The sequence below is a fragment of the Lonchura striata genome, chromosome 22, assembly GCF_046129695.1.
Source record: "Lonchura striata isolate bLonStr1 chromosome 22, bLonStr1.mat, whole genome shotgun sequence".
In the NCBI taxonomy this organism is placed as follows: Eukaryota; Metazoa; Chordata; class Aves; order Passeriformes; family Estrildidae; genus Lonchura; species Lonchura striata.
The window spans coordinates 6780286-6799139 of record NC_134624.1 but is presented as its reverse complement, the minus strand read 5'-3'; positions in this window follow the sequence as shown (position 1 = coordinate 6799139).

The following is an 18854-nucleotide window of genomic DNA, read 5'->3' as shown; positions in this document are numbered from 1 at the left end:
TTGTCGAGAAGCAAGAACATAGCCAGCGCCTTGTGTTTGGGAGTCAGCAGCACCTGGACTTTTGCGATTGCTTTCACTGTGCACTGAATGCCAGGACGGCATGTGCACGTTAAAACAACAAGCTGGGCAAGAGCAGTAGTCGAAAGATCTCGGCCGTCAGAAAGCAGCTTATATATTGCCCTGGAAAGAGCAGTCGTTTTGGAGTGTGCAGTAAAATCGTGTTTCTGGACAAGGGAGGCATAAGTGCGCTGCGCTCCTAAGCTATCTCCCTGCTAAGACACACTGCCAAAGCTTTTCGTTATCATGCAGTCTAGTGCAGACGCACACTACGGCTCTCCGGAGCTGTCCGAAGCCAAGCGCCGGTCGCCGGCGTCTTTCGGCTGAAGCAGCGCTTCGGAGCGTACGGCTGCCGCTCCTCTGTTGTGTGCGCGAGGCAGCCGCTTCTCCTGCTCCGTGAGCCGGACAGAGCGGTAGCTTGTACGAGGGCGAAGAACGAAGCCGCAGGGAGACGACATTGTGTGTACAGCCTTGGGACTGCTAGATGACAGTGGCTAAAGCTCCCTGCCTTTTCAATGCACTGCTGGCATGCTTTATTGAAGGCGTTCCGAGACAACTTTCCTGGGTTTTGACTTCGTCCTGATGAAGCCCCTGTTGGGAAATTCATTTGGGAGTCAGCAGCTGCTGGACTTTTGCGATTGCCTTCACTGTGCACTGAATGCCAGGACGGCATGTGCACGTTAAAACAACGAGCTGGGCAAGAGCAGTAATCGAAAGATCACGGCCGTCAGAAAGCAGCTTATATATTGTCCTGGAAAGAGCAGTGTTTTTGGAGTGTGCAGTAAAATCGTGTTTCTGGACAAGGGAGGCATAAGTGCGCTGCGCTCCTAAGCTATCTCCCTGCGAGACACACTGCCAAAGCTTTTCGTTATCATGCAGTCTAGTGCAGACGGACACTGCGGCTCTCCGGAGCTGTCCGAAGCGAAGCGTCGGTGGCCGCCGTCTTTCGGCTGAAGCAGCGCTTCGGAGCGTACGGCTGCCGCTCCTCTGTTGTGTGCGCGAGGCAGCCGCTTCTCCTGCTCCGCGAGCCGGACAGAGCGGTAGCTTGTACGAGGGCGAAGAACGAAGCCGCAGGGAGCCGACATTGTGTGTACAGCCTTGGGACTGCTAGATGACAGGGGCTAAAGCTCCCTGCCTTTTCAATGCACTGCTGGCATGCTTTATTGAAGGCGTTCCGAGACAACTTTCCTGGGTTTTGACTTCGTCCTGATGAAGCCCCTGTTGGGAAATTCATTTGGGAGTCAGCAGCTGCTGGACTTTTGCGATTGCCTTCACTGTGCACTGAATGCCAGGACGGCATGTGCACGTTAAAACAACGAGCTGGGCAAGAGCAGGAAGGGAGCACGGGCATCAGAGAGCATCTGACATCTTGCCCTGGAAAGAGCAGTGTTTTTGGAGTGTGCAGTAAAATCGTGTTTCTGGACAAGGGAGGCATAAGTGCCCTGCGCTCCTAAGCTATGTCCCTGCTAAGACACACTGCTAAAGCTTTTCGCTATGATGCAGTCCAGTGCAGACGCACACTACGGCTCTCCGGAGCTGTCCGAAGCCAAGCGCCGGTGGCCGGCGTCTTTCGGCTGAAGCAGCGCTTCGGAGCGTACAGCTGTTGTGTGCGCGAAGCAGCCGCTTCTCCTGCTCCGCGAGCCGGACAGAGCGGTAGCTTGTACGAGGGCGAAGAACGAAGCCGCAGAGCACCGGGCTTCTGCGCGCACCCTAAGGACTGCGAGAGGACCGTGGTGGCCGCTCGCCTGCCCCTTCAATTCCATTCTAGCATCCTTAGGGAAGGTGTTCCAGGACAAATTTCCTGAGTTTTGAATTCGTCCTGATGCAGCCCCTCCTGGGAAACTCCTACTCGTCCTCTGCGTCTCCGAGTGCAGAGACCTCGATGGCAACTGCAGAAATGAAGGGCTGCGTTGAGTTGTCGAGAAGCAAGAACATAGCCAGCGCCTTGTGTTTGGGAGTCAGCAGCACCTGGACTTTTGCGATTGCTTTCACTGTGCACTGAATGCCAGGACGGCATGTGCACGTTAAATCAACGAGCTGGGCAAGAGTAATCGAAAGATCACGGCCGTCAGAAAGCAGCTTATATATTGCCCAGGAAAGAGCAGTGTTTTTGGAGTGTGCAGTAAAATCGTGTTTCTAGACAAGGGAGGCATAAGTGCGCTGCGCTCCTAAGCTATCTCCCTGCGAGACACACTGCCAAAGCTTTTCGTTATCATGCAGTCTAGTGCAGACGGACACTGCGGCTCTCCGGAGCTGTCCGAAGCGAAGCGCCGGTGGCCGCCGTCTTTCGGCTGAAGCAGCGCTTCGGGGCGTACGGCTGCCGCTCCGCTGTTGTGTGCGCGAGGCAGCCGCTTCTCCTGCTCCGTGAGCCGGACAGAGCTGTAGCTTGTACGAGGGCGAAGAACGAAGCCGCAGGGAGACGACATTGTGTGTACAGCCTTGGGACTGCTAGATGACAGTGGCTAAAGCTCCCTGCCTTTTCAATGCACTGCTGGCATGCTTTATTGAAGGCGTTCCGAGACAACTTTCCTGGGTTTTGACTTCGTCCTGATGCAGCCCCTCTTGGGAAATTCGTTTGGGAGTCAGCAGCTGCTGGACTTTTGCGATTGCCTTCACTGTGCACTGAATGCCAGGACGGCATGTGCACGTTAAAACAACGAGCTGGGCAAGAGCAGTAGTCGAAAGATCTCGGCCGTCAGAAAGCAGCTTATATATTGCCCTGGAAAGAGCAGTGGTTTTGGAGTGTGCAGTAAAATCGTGTTTCTGGACAAGGGAGGCATAAGTGCGCTGCGCTCCTAAGCTATCTCCCTGCTAAGACACACTGCCAAAGCTTTTCGTTATCATGCAGTCTAGTGCAGACGCACACTACGGCTCTCCGGAGCTGTCCGAAGCCAAGCGCCGGTCGCCGGCGTCTTTCGGCTGAAGCAGCGCTTCGGAGCGTACGGCTGTTGTGTGCGCGAGGCAGCCGCTTCTCCTGCTCCGTGAGCCGGACAGAGCGGTAGCTTGTACGACGGCGAAGAACGAAGCCGCAGAGCACCGGGCTTCTGCGCGCACCCTAAGGACTGCGAGAGGACCGTGGTGGCCGCTCGCCTGCCCCTTCAATTCCATTCTAGCATCCTTAGGGAAGGTGTTCCATGACAATTTTCCTGAGTTTTGAATTCGTCCTGATGCAGCCCCTCCTGGGAAACTCGTGCTCGTCCTCTGAGGCTCCGAGTGCAGAGACCTCGATGGCAACTGCAGAAATGAAGGGCTGCGTTGAGTAGTCGAGGAGCAAGAACATAGCCAGCGCCTTGTGTTTGGGAGTCAGCAGCACCTGGACTTTTGCGATTGCTTTCACTGTGCACTGAATGCCAGGACGGCATGTGCACGTTAAAAGAACGAGCTGGGCAAGAGCAGTAGTCGAAAGATCTCGACCTTCAGAAAGCAGCTTATATATTGCCCTGGAAAGAGCAGTGGTTTTGGAGTGTGCAGTAAAATCGTGTTTCTGGACAAGGGAGGCATAAGTGCGCTGCGCTCCTAAGTTATCTCCCTGCTAAGACACACTGCCAAAGCTTTTCGTTATCATGCAGTCTAGTGCAGACGCACACTACGGCTCTCCGGAGCTGTTCGAAGCGAAGCGCCGGTCGCCGGCGTCTTTCGGCTGAAGCAGCGCTTCGGAGCGTACGGCTGCCGCTCCTCTGTTGTGTGCGCGAGGCAGCCGCTTCTCCTGCTCCGTGAGCCGGACAGAGCGGTAGCTTGTACGAGGGCGAAGAACGAAGCCGCAGGGAGACGACATTGTGTGTACAGCCTTGGGACTGCTAGATGACAGTGGCTAAAGCTCCCTGCCTTTTCAATGCACTGCTGGCATGCTTTATTGAAGGCGTTCCGAGACAACTTTCCTGGGTTTTGACTTTGTCCTGATGAAGCCCCTGTTGGGAAATTCATTTGGGAGTCAGCAGCTGCTGGACTTTTGCGATTGCCTTCACTGTGCACTGAATGCCAGGACGGCATGTGCACGTTAAAACAACGAGCTGGGCAAGAGCAGGAAGGGAGCACGGGCATCAGAGAGCATCTGACATCTTGCCCTGGAAAGAGCAGTGTTTTTGGAGTGTGCAGTAAAATCGTGTTTCTGGACAAGGGAGGCATAAGTGCGCTGCGCTCCTAAGCTATCTCCCTGCGAGACACACTGCTAAAGCCTTTCGCTACGATGCAGTCCAGTGCAGACGCACACTACGGCTCTCCGGAGCTGTCCGAAGCCAAGCGCCGGTCGCCGGCGTCTTTCGGCTGAAGCAGCGCTTCGGGGCGTTCGGCTGCCGCTCCGCTGTTGTGTGCGCGAGGCAGCCGCTTCTCCTGCTCCGGGAGCCGGACAGAGCGGTAGCTTGTACGAGGGCGAAGAACGAAGCCGCAGGGAGACGACATTGTGTGTACAGCCTTGGGACTGCTAGAGGACGGTGGCTAAAGCTCCCTGCCTTTTCAATGCACTGCTGGCATGCTTTATTGAAGGCGTTCCGAGACAACTTTCCTGGGTTTTGACTTCGTCCTGATGCAGCCCCTCTTGGGAAATTCGTTTGGGAGTCAGCAGCTGCTGGACTTTTGCGATTGCCTTCACTGTGCACTGAATGCCAGGACGGCATGTGCACGTTAAAACAACGAGCTGGGCAAGAGCAGGAAGGGAGCACGGGCATCAGAGAGCATCTGACATCTTGCCCTGGAAAGAGCAGTGTTTTTGGAGTGTGCAGTAAAATCGTGTTTCTGGACAAGGGAGGCATAAGTGCCCTGCGCTCCTAAGCTATCTCCCTGCGAGACACACTGCCAAAGCTTTTCGTTATCATGCAGTCTAGTGCAGACGCACACTACGGCTCTCCGGAGCTGTCCGAAGCGAAGCGCCGGTCGCCGGCGTCTTTCGGCTGAAGCAGCGCTTCGGAGCGTACGGCTGTTGTGTGCGCGAGGCAGCCGCTTCTCCTGCTCCGTGAGCCGGACAGAGCGGTAGCTTGTACGACGGCGAAGAACGAAGCCGCAGAGCACCGGGCTTCTGCGCGCACCCTAAGGACTGCGAGAGGACCGTGGTGGCCGCTCGCCTGCCCCTTCAATTCCATTCTAGCATCCTTATGGAAGGTGTTCCATGACAATTTTCCTGAGTTTTGAATTCGTCCTGATGCAGCCCCTCCTGGGAAACTCGTGCTCGTCCTCTGAGGCTCCGAGTGCAGAGACCTCGATGGCAACTGCAGAAATGAAGGGCTGCGTTGAGTTGTCGAGAAGCAAGAACATAGCCAGCGCCTTGTGTTTGGGAGTCAGCAGCACCTGGACTTTTGCGATTGCTTTCACTGTGCACTGAATGCCAGGACGGCATGTGCACGTTAAAACAACGAGCTGGGCAAGAGCAGTAGTCGAAAGATCTCGGCCGTCAGAAAGCAGCTTATATATTGCCCTGGAAAGAGCAGTGGTTTTGGAGTGTGCAGTAAAATCGTGTTTCTGGACAAGGGAGGCATAAGTGCGCTGCGCTCCTAAGCTATCTCCCTGCGAGACACACTGCCAAAGCTTTTCGCTATGATGCAGTCCAGTGCAGACGCACACTACGGCTCTCCGGAGCTGTCCGAAGCCAAGCGCCGGTCGCCGGCGTCTTTCGGCTGAAGCAGCGCTTCGGAGCGTACGGCTGCCGCTCCTCTGTTGTGTGCGCGAAGCAGCCGCTTCTCCTGCTCCGCGAGCCGGACAGAGCGGTAGCTTGTACGAGGGCGAAGAACGAAGCCGCAGAGCACCGGGCTTCTGCGCGCACCCTAAGGACTGCGAGAGGACCGTGGTGGCCGCTCGCCTGCCCCTTCAATTCCATTCTAGCATCCTTAGGGAAGGTGTTCCATGACAATTTTCCTGAGTTTTGAATTCGTCCTGATGCAGCCCCTCCTGGGAAACTCGTGCTCGTCCTCTGAGGCTCCGAGTGCAGAGACCTCGATGGCAACTGCAGAAATGAAGGGCTGCGTTGAGTTGTCGAGAAGCAAGAACATAGCCAGCGCCTTGTGTTTGGGAGTCAGCAGCACCTGGACTTTTGCGATTGCTTTCACTGTGCACTGAATGCCAGGACGGCATGTGCACGTTAAATCAACGAGCTGGGCAAGAGTAATCGAAAGATCACGGCCGTCAGAAAGCAGCTTATATATTGCCCTGGAAAGAGCAGTGTTTTTGGAGTGTGCAGTAAAATCGTGTTTCTAGACAAGGGAGGCATAAGTGCGCTGCGCTCCTAAGCTATCTCCCTGCGAGACACACTGCCAAAGCTTTTCGTTATCATGCAGTCTAGTGCAGACGGACACTGCGGCTCTCCGGAGCTGTCCGAAGCGAACCGCCGGTGGCCGCCGTCTTTCGGCTTAAGCAGCGCTTCGGGGCGTACGGCTGCCGCTCCGCTGTTGTGTGCGCGAGGCAGCCGCTTCTCCTGCTCCGTGAGCCGGACAGAGCTGTAGCTTGTACGAGGGCGAAGAACGAAGCCGCAGGGAGACGACATTGTGTGTACAGCCTTGGGACTGCTAGATGACAGTGGCTAAAGCTCCCTGCCTTTTCAATGCACTGCTGGCATGCTTTATTGAAGGCGTTCCGAGACAACTTTCCTGGGTTTTGACTTCGTCCTGATGCAGCCCCTCTTGGGAAATTCGTTTGGGAGTCAGCAGCTGCTGGACTTTTGCGATTGCCTTCACTGTGCACTGAATGCCAGGACGGCATGTGCACGTTAAAACAACGAGCTGGGCAAGAGCAGGAAGGGAGCACGGGCATCAGAGAGCATCTGACATCTTGCCCTGGAAAGAGCAGTGTTTTTGGAGTGTGCAGTAAAATCGTGTTTCTGGACAAGGGAGGCATAAGTGCCCTGCGCTCCTAAGCTATCTCCCTGCTAAGACACACTGCCAAAGCTTTTCGTTATCATGCAGTCTAGTGCAGACGCACACTACGGCTCTCCGGAGCTGTCCGAAGCCAAGCGCCGGTCGCCGGCGTCTTTCGGCTGAAGCAGCGCTTCGGAGCGTACGGCTGTTGTGTGCGCGAGGCAGCCGCTTCTCCTGCTCCGTGAGCCGGACAGAGCGGTAGCTTGTACGACGGCGAAGAACGAAGCCGCAGAGCACCGGGCTTCTGCGCGCACCCTAAGGACTGCGAGAGGACCGTGGTGGCCGCTCGCCTGCCCCTTCAATTCCATTCTAGCATCCTTAGGGAGGGTGTTCCAGGACAATTTTCCTGAGTTTTGAATTCGTCCTGATGCAGCCCCTCCTGGGAAACTCGTGCTCGTCCTCTGAGGCTCCGAGTGCAGAGACCTCGATGGCAACTGCAGAAATGAAGGGCTGCGTTGAGTTGTCGAGAAGCAAGAACATAGCCAGCGCCTTGTGTTTGGGAGTCAGCAGCACCTGGACTTTTGCGATTGCTTTCACTGTGCACTGAATGCCAGGACAGCATGTGCACGTTAAAACAACGAGCTGGGCAAGAGCAGTAATCGAAAGATCACGGCCGTCAGAAAGCAGCTTATATATTGCCCAGGAAAGAGCAGTGTTTTTGGAGTGTGCAGTAAAATCGTGTTTCTAGACAAGGGAGGCATAAGTGCGCTGCGCTCCTAAGCTATCTCCCTGCGAGACACACTGCCAAAGCTTTTCGTTATCATGCAGTCTAGTGCAGACGGACACTGCGGCTCTCCGGAGCTGTCCGAAGCGAAGCGTCGGTGGCCGCCGTCTTTCGGCTGAAGCAGCGCTTCGGAGCGTACGGCTGCCGCTCCTCTGTTGTGTGCGCGAGGCAGCCGCTTCTCCTGCTCCGTGAGCCGGACAGAGCGGTAGCTTGTACGAGGGCGAAGAACGAAGCCGCAGGGAGCCGACATTGTGTGTACAGCCTTGGGACTGCTAGATGACAGGGGCTAAAGCTCCCTGCCTTTTCAATGCACTGCTGGCATGCTTTATTGAAGGCGTTCCGAGACAACTTTCCTGGGTTTTGACTTCGTCCTGATGAAGCCCCTGTTGGGAAATTCATTTGGGAGTCAGCAGCTGCTGGACTTTTGCGATTGCCTTCACTGTGCACTGAATGCCAGGACGGCATGTGCACGTTAAAACAACGAGCTGGGCAAGAGCAGGAAGGGAGCACGGGCATCAGAGAGCATCTGACATCTTGCCCTGGAAAGAGCAGTGTTTTTGGAGTGTGCAGTAAAATCGTGTTTCTGGACAAGGGAGGCATAAGTGCCCTGCGCTCCTAAGCTATGTCCCTGCTAAGACACACTGCTAAAGCTTTTCGCTATGATGCAGTCCAGTGCAGACGCACACTACGGCTCTCCGGAGCTGTCCGAAGCCAAGCGCCGGTCGCCGGCGTCTTTCGGCTGAAGCAGCGCTTCGGAGCGTACGGCTGCCGCTCCTCTGTTGTGTGCGCGAAGCAGCCGCTTCTCCTGCTCCGCGAGCCGGACAGAGCGGTAGCTTGTACGAGGGCGAAGAACGAAGCCGCAGAGCACCGGCCTTCTGCGCGCACCCTAAGGACTGGTAGAGGACCGTGGTGGCCGCTGGCCTGCCTCTTCAATTCCATTCTAGCATACTTAGGGAAGGTGTTCCAGGACAATTTTCTGGAGTTTTGAATTCGTCCTGATGCAGCCCCTCCTGGGAAACTCCTACTCGTCCTCTGAGTCTCCGAGTGCAGAGACCTCGATGGCAACTGCAGAAATGAAGGGCTGCGTTGAGTAGTCGAGAAGCAAGAACATAGCCAGCGCCTTTTGTTTGGGAGTCAGCAGCTGCTGGACTTTTGCGATTGCCTTCACTGTGCACTGAATGCCAGGACGGCATGTGCACGTTAAAACAACGAGCTGGGCAAGAGCAGTAATCGAAAGATCACGGCCATCAGAAAGCAGCTTATATATTGTCCTGGAAAGAGCAGTGTTTTTGGAGTGTGCAGTAAAATCGTGTTTCTGGACAAGGGAGGCATAAGTGCGCTGCGCTCCTAAGCTATCTCCCTGCGAGACACACTGCCAAAGCTTTTCGTTATCATGCAGTCTAGTGCAGACGCACACTACGGCTCTCCGGAGCTGTCCGAAGCCAAGCGCCGGTCGCCGGCGTCTTTCGGCTGAAGCAGCGCTTCGGAGCGTACGGCTGTTGTGTGCGCGAAGCAGCCGCTTCTCCTGCTCCGCGAGCCGGACAGAGCGGTAGCTTGTACGAGGGCGAAGAACGAAGCCGCAGAGCACCGGCCTTCTGCGCGCACCCTAAGGACTGCGAGAGGACCGTGGTGGCCGCTCGCCTGCCCCTTCAATTCCATTCTAGCATCCTTAGGGAAGGTGTTCCAGGACAAATTTCCTGAGTTTTGAATTCGTCCTGATGCAGCCCCTCCTGGGAAACTCCTACTCGTCCTCTGCGTCTCCGAGTGCAGAGACCTCGATGGCAACTGCAGAAATGAAGGGCTGCGTTGAGTTGTCGAGAAGCAAGAACATAGCCAGCGCCTTGTGTTTGGGAGTCAGCAGCACCTGGACTTTTGCGATTGCTTTCACTGTGCACTGAATGCCAGGACGGCATGTGCACGTTAAATCAACGAGCTGGGCAAGAGTAATCGAAAGATCACGGCCGTCAGAAAGCAGCTTATATATTGCCCAGGAAAGAGCAGTGTTTTTGGAGTGTGCAGTAAAATCGTGTTTCTAGACAAGGGAGGCATAAGTGCGCTGCGCTCCTAAGCTATCTCCCTGCGAGACACACTGCCAAAGCTTTTCGTTATCATGCAGTCTAGTGCAGACGGACACTGCGGCTCTCCGGAGCTGTCCGAAGCGAAGCGCCGGTGGCCGCCGTCTTTCGGCTGAAGCAGCGCTTCGGGGCGTACGGCTGCCGCTCCGCTGTTGTGTGCGCGAGGCAGCCGCTTCTCCTGCTCCGGGAGCCGGACAGAGCTGTAGCTTGTACGAGGGCGAAGAACGAAGCCGCAGGGAGACGACATTGTGTGTACAGCCTTGGGACTGCTAGATGACAGTGGCTAAAGCTCCCTGCCTTTTCAATGCACTGCTGGCATGCTTTATTGAAGGCGTTCCGAGACAACTTTCCTGGGTTTTGACTTCGTCCTGATGCAGCCCCTCTTGGGAAATTCGTTTGGGAGTCAGCAGCTGCTGGACTTTTGCGATTGCCTTCACTGTGCACTGAATGCCAGGACGGCATGTGCACGTTAAAACAACGAGCTGGGCAAGAGCAGTAGTCGAAAGATCTCGGCCGTCAGAAAGCAGCTTATATATTGCCCTGGAAAGAGCAGTGGTTTTGGAGTGTGCAGTAAAATCGTGTTTCTGGACAAGGGAGGCATAAGTGCGCTGCGCTCCTAAGCTATCTCCCTGCTAAGACACACTGCCAAAGCTTTTCGTTATCATGCAGTCTAGTGCAGACGCACACTACGGCTCTCCGGAGCTGTCCGAAGCCAAGCGCCGGTCGCCGGCGTCTTTCGGCTGAAGCAGCGCTTCGGAGCGTACGGCTGTTGTGTGCGCGAGGCAGCCGCTTCTCCTGCTCCGTGAGCCGGACAGAGCGGTAGCTTGTACGACGGCGAAGAACGAAGCCGCAGAGCACCGGCCTTCTGCGCGCACCCTAAGGACTGCGAGAGGACCGTGGTGGCCGCTCGCCTGCCCCTTCAATTCCATTCTAGCATCCTTAGGGAAGGTGTTCCATGACAATTTTCCTGAGTTTTGAATTCGTCCTGATGCAGCCCCTCCTGGGAAACTCGTGCTCGTCCTCTGAGGCTCCGAGTGCAGAGACCTCGATGGCAACTGCAGAAATGAAGGGCTGCGTTGAGTTGTCGAGAAGCAAGAACATAGCCAGCGCCTTGTGTTTGGGAGTCAGCAGCACCTGGACTTTTGCGATTGCTTTCACTGTGCACTGAATGCCAGGACGGCATGTGCACGTTAAAACAACGAGCTGGGCAAGAGCAGTAGTCGAAAGATCTCGACCGTCAGAAAGCAGCTTATATATTGCCCTGGAAAGAGCAGTGGTTTTGGAGTGTGCAGTAAAATCGTGTTTCTGGACAAGGGAGGCATAAGTGCGCTGCGCTCCTAAGTTATCTCCCTGCTAAGACACACTGCCAAAGCTTTTCGTTATCATGCAGTCTAGTGCAGACGCACACTACGGCTCTCCGGAGCTGTTCGAAGCGAAGCGCCGGTGGCCGGCGTCTTTCGGCTGAAGCAGCGCTTCGGAGCGTACGGCTGCCGCTCCTCTGTTGTGTGCGCGAGGCAGCCGCTTCTCCTGCTCCGTGAGCCGGACAGAGCGGTAGCTTGTACGAGGGCGAAGAACGAAGCCGCAGGGAGACGACATTGTGTGTACAGCCTTGGGACTGCTAGATGACAGTGCCTAAAGCTCCCTGCCTTTTCAATGCACTGCTGGCATGCTTTATTGAAGGCGTTCCGAGACAACTTTCCTGGGTTTTGACTTCGTCCTGATGAAGCCCCTGTTGGGAAATTCATTTGGGAGTCAGCAGCTGCTGGACTTTTGCGATTGCCTTCACTGTGCACTGAATGCCAGGATGGCATGTGCACGTTAAAACAACGAGCTGGGCAAGAGCAGGAAGGGAGCACGGGCATCAGAGAGCATCTGACATCTTGCCCTGGAAAGAGCAGTGTTTCTGGAGTGTGCAGTAAAATCGTGTTTCTGGACAAGGGAGGCATAAGTGCCCTGCGCTCCTAAGCTATCTCCCTGCGAGACACACTACCAAAGCTTTTCGTTATCATGCAGTCTAGTGCAGACGCACACTACGGCTCTCCGGAGCTGTCCGAAGCGAAGCGCCGGTCGCCGGCGTCTTTCGGCTGAAGCAGCGCTTCGGAGCGTACGGCTGTTGTGTGCGCGAAGCAGCCGCTTCTCCTGCTCCGCGAGCCGGACAGAGCGGTAGCTTGTACGAGGGCGAAGAACGAAGCCGCAGAGCACCGGCCTTCTGCGCTCACCCTAAGGACTGCGAGAGGACCGTGGTGGCCGCTCGCCTGCCCCTTCAATTCCATTCTAGCATCCTTAGGGAAGGTGTTCCATGACAATTTTCCTGAGTTTTGAATTCGTCCTGATGCAGCCCCTCCTGGGAAACTCGTGCTCGTCCTCTGAGGCTCCGAGTGCAGAGACCTCGATGGCAACTGCAGAAATGAAGGGCTGCGTTGAGTTGTCGAGAAGCAAGAACATAGCCAGCGCCTTGTGTTTGGGAGTCAGCAGCACCTGGACTTTTGCGATTGCTTTCACTGTGCACTGAATGCCAGGACGGCATGTGCACGTTAAAACAACGAGCTGGGCAAGAGCAGTAGTCGAAAGATCTCGGCCGTCAGAAAGCAGCTTATATATTGCCCTGGAAAGAGCAGTGTTTTTGGAGTGTGCAGTAAAATCGTGTTTCTGGACAAGGGAGGCATAAGTGCCCTGCGCTCCTAAGCTATCTCCCTGCGAGACACACTGCTAAAGCCTTTCGCTATGATGCAGTCCAGTGCAGACGCACACTCCGGATCTCCGGAGCTGTCCGAAGCCAAGCGCCGGTCGCCGGCGTCTTTCGGCTGAAGCAGCGCTTCGGGGCGTTCGGCTGCCGCTCCGCTGTTGTGTGCGCGAGGCAGCCGCTTCTCCTGCTCCGTGAGCCGGACAGAGCGGTAGCTTGTACGAGGGCGAAGAACGAAGCCGCAGGGAGACGACATTGTGTGTACAGCCTTGGGACTGCTAGAGGACGGTGGCTAAAGCTCCCTGCCTTTTCAATGCACTGCTGGCATGCTTTATTGAAGGCGTTCCGAGACAACTTTCCTGGGTTTTGACTTCGTCCTGATGAAGCCCCTGTTGGGAAATTCATTTGGGAGTCAGCAGCTGCTGGACTTTTGCGATTGCCTTCACTGTGCACTGAATGCCAGGACGGCATGTGCACGTTAAAACAACGAGCTGGGCAAGAGCAGGAAGGGAGCACGGGCATCAGAGAGCATCTGACATCTTGCCCTGGAAAGAGCAGTGGTTTTGGAGTGTGCAGTAAAATCGTGTTTCTGGACAAGGGAGGCATAAGTGCCCTGCGCTCCTAAGCTATGTCCCTGCTAAGACACACTGCCAAAGCTTTTCGTTATCATGCAGTCTAGTGCAGACGCACACTACGGCTCTCCGGAGCTGTCCGAAGCCAAGCGCCGGTCGCCGGCGTCTTTCGGCTGAAGCAGCGCTTCGGAGCGTACGGCTGTTGTGTGCGCGAGGCAGCCGCTTCTCCTGCTCCGTGAGCCAGACAGAGCGGTAGCTTGTACGACGGCGAAGAACGAAGCCGCAGAGCACCGGGCTTCTGCGCGCACCCTAAGGACTGCGAGAGGACCGTGGTGGCCGCTCGCCTGCCCCTTCAATTCCATTCTAGCATCCTTATGGAAGGTGTTCCAGGACAATTTTCCTGAGTTTTGAATTCGTCCTGATGCAGCATCTCCTGGGAAACTCCTGCTCGTCCTCTGAGTCTCCGAGTGCAGAGACCTCGATGGCAACTGCAGAAATGAAGGGCTTCGTTGAGTTGTCGAGAAGCAAGAACATAGCCAGCGCCTTGTGTTTGGGAGTCAGCAGCACCTGGACTTTTGCGATTGCTTTCACTGTGCACTGAATGCCAGGACGGCATGTGCACGTTAAAACAACGAGCTGGGCAAGAGTAATCGAAAGATCACGGCCGTCAGAAAGCAGCTTATATATTGCCCTGGAAAGAGCAGTGGTTTTGGAGTGTGCAGTAAAATCGTGTTTCTGGACAAGGGAGGCATAAGTGCGCTGCGCTCCTAAGCTATCTCCCTGCTAAGACACACTGCCAAAGCTTTTCGTTATCATGCAGTCTAGTGCAGACGCACACTACGGCTCTCCGGAGCTGTCCGAAGCCAAGCGCCGGTGGCCGGCGTCTTTCGGCTGAAGCAGCGCTTCGGAGCGTACGGCTGCCGCTCCTCTGTTGTGTGCGCGAGGCAGCCGCTTCTCCTGCTCCGTGAGCCGGACAGAGCGGTAGCTTGTACGAGGGCGAAGAACGAAGCCGCAGGGAGACGACATTGTGTGTACAGCCTTGGGACTGCTAGATGACAGTGGCTAAAGCTCCCTGCCTTTTCAATGCACTGCTGGCATGCTTTATTGAAGGCGTTCCGAGACAACTTTCCTGGGTTTTGACTTCGTCCTGATGAAGCCCCTGTTGGGAAATTCATTTGGGAGTCAGCAGCTGCTGGACTTTTGCGATTGCCTTCACTGTGCACTGAATGCCAGGACGGCATGTGCACGTTAAAACAACGAGCTGGGCAAGAGCAGTAATCGAAAGATCACGGCCGTCAGAAAGCAGCTTATATATTGCCCTGGAAAGAGCAGTGGTTTTGGAGTGTGCAGTAAAATCGTGTTTCTAGACAAGGGAGGCATAAGTGCGCTGCGCTCCTAAGCTATCTCCCTGCGAGACACACTGCCAAAGCTTTTCGTTATCATGCAGTCTAGTGCAGACGGACACTGCGGCTCTCCGGAGCTGTCCGAAGCGAAGCGCCGGTGGCCGCCGTCTTTCGGCTGAAGCAGCGCTTCGGGGCGTACGGCTGCCGCTCCGCTGTTGTGTGCGCGAGGCAGCCGCTTCTCCTGCTCCGCGAGCCGGACAGAGCTGTAGCTTGTACGAGGGCGAAGAACGAAGCCGCAGGGAGACGACATTGTGTGTACAGCCTTGGGACTGCTAGAGGACGGTGGCTAAAGCTCCCTGCCTTTTCAATGCACTGCTGGCATGCTTTATTGAAGGCGTTCCGAGACAACTTTCCTGGGTTTTGACTTCGTCCTGATGCAGCCCCTCTTGGGAAATTCGTTTGGGAGTCAGCAGCTGCTGGACTTTTGCGATTGCCTTCACTGTGCACTGAATGCCAGGACGGCATGTGCACGTTAAAACAACGAGCTGGGCAAGAGCAGTAGTCGAAAGATCTCGGCCGTCAGAAAGCAGCTTATATATTGCCCTGGAAAGAGCAGTGGTTTTGGAGTGTGCAGTAAAATCGTGTTTCTGGACAAGGGAGGCATAAGTGCGCTGCGCTCCTAAGCTATCTCCCTGCTAAGACACACTGCCAAAGCTTTTCGTTATCATGCAGTCTAGTGCAGACGCACACTACGGCTCTCCGGAGCTGTCCGAAGCCAAGCGCCGGTCGCCGGCGTCTTTCGGCTGAAGCAGCACTTCGGAGCGTACGGCTGTTGTGTGCGCGAGGCAGCCGCTTCTCCTGCTCCGTGAGCCGGACAGAGCGGTAGCTTGTACGACGGCGAAGAACGAAGCCGCAGAGCACCGGGCTTCTGCGCGCACCCTAAGGACTGCGAGAGGACCGTGGTGGCCGCTCGCCTGCCCCTTCAATTCCATTCTAGCATCCTTAGGGAAGGTGTTCCATGACAATTTTCCTGAGTTTTGAATTCGTCCTGATGCAGCCCCTCCTGGGAAACTCGTGCTCGTCCTCTGAGGCTCCGAGTGCAGAGACCTCGATGGCAACTGCAGAAATGAAGGGCTGCGTTGAGTTGTCGAGAAGCAAGAACATAGCCAGCGCCTTGTGTTTGGGAGTCAGCAGCACCTGGACTTTTGCGATTGCTTTCACTGTGCACTGAATGCCAGGACGGCATGTGCACGTTAAAACAACGAGCTGGGCAAGAGCAGTAGTCGAAAGATCTCGACCGTCAGAAAGCAGCTTATATATTGCCCTGGAAAGAGCAGTGGTTTTGGAGTGTGCAGTAAAATCGTGTTTCTGGACAAGGGAGGCATAAGTGCGCTGCGCTCCTAAGTTATCTCCCTGCTAAGACACACTGCCAAAGCTTTTCGTTATCATGCAGTCTAGTGCAGACGCACACTACGGCTCTCCGGAGCTGTCCGAAGCGAAGCGCCGGTCGCCGGCGTCTTTCGGCTGAAGCAGCGCTTCGGAGCGTACGGCTGCCGCTCCTCTGTTGTGTGCGCGAGGCAGCCGCTTCTCCTGCTCCGTGAGCCGGACAGAGCGGTAGCTTGTACGAGGGCGAAGAACGAAGCCGCAGGGAGACGACATTGTGTGTACAGCCTTGGGACTGCTAGATGACAGTGCCTAAAGCTCCCTGCCTTTTCAATGCACTGCTGGCATGCTTTATTGAAGGCGTTCCGAGACAACTTTCCTGGGTTTTGACTTCGTCCTGATGAAGCCCCTGTTGGGAAATTCATTTGGGAGTCAGCAGCTGCTGGACTTTTGCGATTGCCTTCACTGTGCACTGAATGCCAGGACGGCATGTGCACGTTAAAACAACGAGCTGGGCAAGAGCAGGAAGGGAGCACGGGCATCAGAGAGCATCTGACATCTTGCCCTGGAAAGAGCAGTGTTTTTGGAGTGTGCAGTAAAATCGTGTTTCTGGACAAGGGAGGCATAAGTGCCCTGCGCTCCTAAGCTATCTCCCTGCGAGACACACTACCAAAGCTTTTCGTTATCATGCAGTCTAGTGCAGACGCACACTACGGCTCTCCGGAGCTGTCCGAAGCGAAGCGCCGGTCGCCGGCGTCTTTCGGCTGAAGCAGCGCTTCGGAGCGTACGGCTGTTGTGTGCGCGAAGCAGCCGCTTCTCCTGCTCCGCGAGCCGGACAGAGCGGTAGCTTGTACGAGGGCGAAGAACGAAGCCGCAGAGCACCGGCCTTCTGCGCGCACCCTAAGGACTGCGAGAGGACCGTGGTGGCCGCTCGCCTGCCCCTTCAATTCCATTCTAGCATCCTTAGGGAAGGTGTTCCATGACAATTTTCCTGAGTTTTGAATTCGTCCTGATGCAGCCCCTCCTGGGAAACTCGTGCTCGTCCTCTGAGGCTCCGAGTGCAGAGACCTCGATGGCAACTGCAGAAATGAAGGGCTGCGTTGAGTTGTCGAGAAGCAAGAACATAGCCAGCGCCTTGTGTTTGGGAGTCAGCAGCACCTGGACTTTTGCGATTGCTTTCACTGTGCACTGAATGCTAGGACGGCATGTGCACGTTAAAACAACGAGCTGGGCAAGAGCAGTAGTCGAAAGATCTCGGCCGTCAGAAAGCAGCTTATATATTGCCCTGGAAAGAGCAGTGTTTTTGGAGTGTGCAGTAAAATCGTGTTTCTGGACAAGGGAGGCATAAGTGCCCTGCGCTCCTAAGCTATCTCCCTGCGAGACACACTGCTAAAGCCTTTCGCTATGATGCAGTCCAGTGCAGACGCACACTCCGGCTCTCCGGAGCTGTCCGAAGCCAAGCGCCGGTCGCCGGCGTCTTTCGGCTGAAGCAGCGCTTCGGGGCGTTCGGCTGCCGCTCCGCTGTTGTGTGCGCGAGGCAGCCGCTTCTCCTGCTCCGTGAGCCGGACAGAGCGGTAGCTTGTACGAGGGCGAAGAACGAAGCCGCAGGGAGACGACATTGTGTGTACAGCCTTGGGACTGCTAGAGGACGGTGGCTAAAGCTCCCTGCCTTTTCAATGCACTGCTGGCATGCTTTATTGAAGGCGTTCCGAGACAACTTTCCTGGGTTTTGACTTCGTCCTGATGAAGCCCCTCTTGGGAAATTCGTTTGGGAGTCAGCAGCTGCTGGACTTTTGCGATTGCCTTCACTGTGCACTGAATGCCAGGACGGCATGTGCACGTTAAAACAACGAGCTGGGCAAGAGCAGGAAGGGAGCACGGGCATCAGAGAGCATCTGACATCTTGCCCTGGAAAGAGCAGTGGTTTTGGAGTGTGCAGTAAAATCGTGTTTCTGGACAAGGGAGGCATAAGTGCCCTGCGCTCCTAAGCTATGTCCCTGCTAAGACACACTGCCAAAGCTTTTCGTTATCATGCAGTCTAGTGCAGACGCACACTACGGCTCTCCGGAGCTGTCCGAAGCCAAGCGCCGGTCGCCGGCGTCTTTCGGCTGAAGCAGCACTTCGGAGCGTACGGCTGTTGTGTGCGCGAGGCAGCCGCTTCTCCTGCTCCGCGAGCCGGACAGAGCGGTAGCTTGTACGACGGCGAAGAACGAAGCCGCAGAGCACCGGGCTTCTGCGCGCACCCTAAGGACTGCGAGAGGACCGTGGTGGCCGCTCGCCTGCCCCTTCAATTCCATTCTAGCATCCTTAGGGAAGGTGTTCCATGACAATTTTCCTGAGTTTTGAATTCGTCCTGATGCAGCCCCTCCTGGGAAACTCGTGCTCGTCCTCTGAGGCTCCGAGTGCAGAGACCTCGATGGCAACTGCAGAAATGAAGGGCTGCGTTGAGTTGTCGAGAAGCAAGAACATAGCCAGCGCCTTGTGTTTGGGAGTCAGCAGCACCTGGACTTTTGCGATTGCTTTCACTGTGCACTGAATGCCAGGACGGCATGTGCACGTTAAAACAACGAGCTGGGCAAGAGCAGTAGTCGAAAGATCTCGACCGTCAGAAAGCAGCTTATATATTGCCCTGGAAAGAGCAGTGGTTTTGGAGTGTGCAGTAAAATCGTGTTTCTGGACAAGGGAGGCATAAGTGCGCTGCGCTCCTAAGTTATCTCCCTGCTAAGACACACTGCCAAAGCTTTTCGTTATCATGCAGTCTAGTGCAGACGCACACTACGGCTCTCCGGAGCTGTCCGAAGCGAAGCGCCGGTCGCCGGCGTCTTTCGGCTGAAGCAGCGCTTCGGAGCGTACGGCTGCCGCTCCTCTGTTGTGTGCGCGAGGCAGCCGCTTCTCCTGCTCCGTGAGCCGGACAGAGCGGTAGCTTGTACGAGGGCGAAGAACGAAGCCGCAGGGAGACGACATTGTGTGTACAGCCTTGGGACTGCTAGATGACAGTGGCTAAAGCTCCCTGCCTTTTCAATGCACTGCTGGCATGCTTTATTGAAGGCGTTCCGAGACAACTTTCCTGGGTTTTGACTTCGTCCTGATGAAGCCCCTGTTGGGAAATTCATTTGGGAGTCAGCAGCTGCTGGACTTTTGCGATTGCCTTCACTGTGCACTGAATGCCAGGACGGCA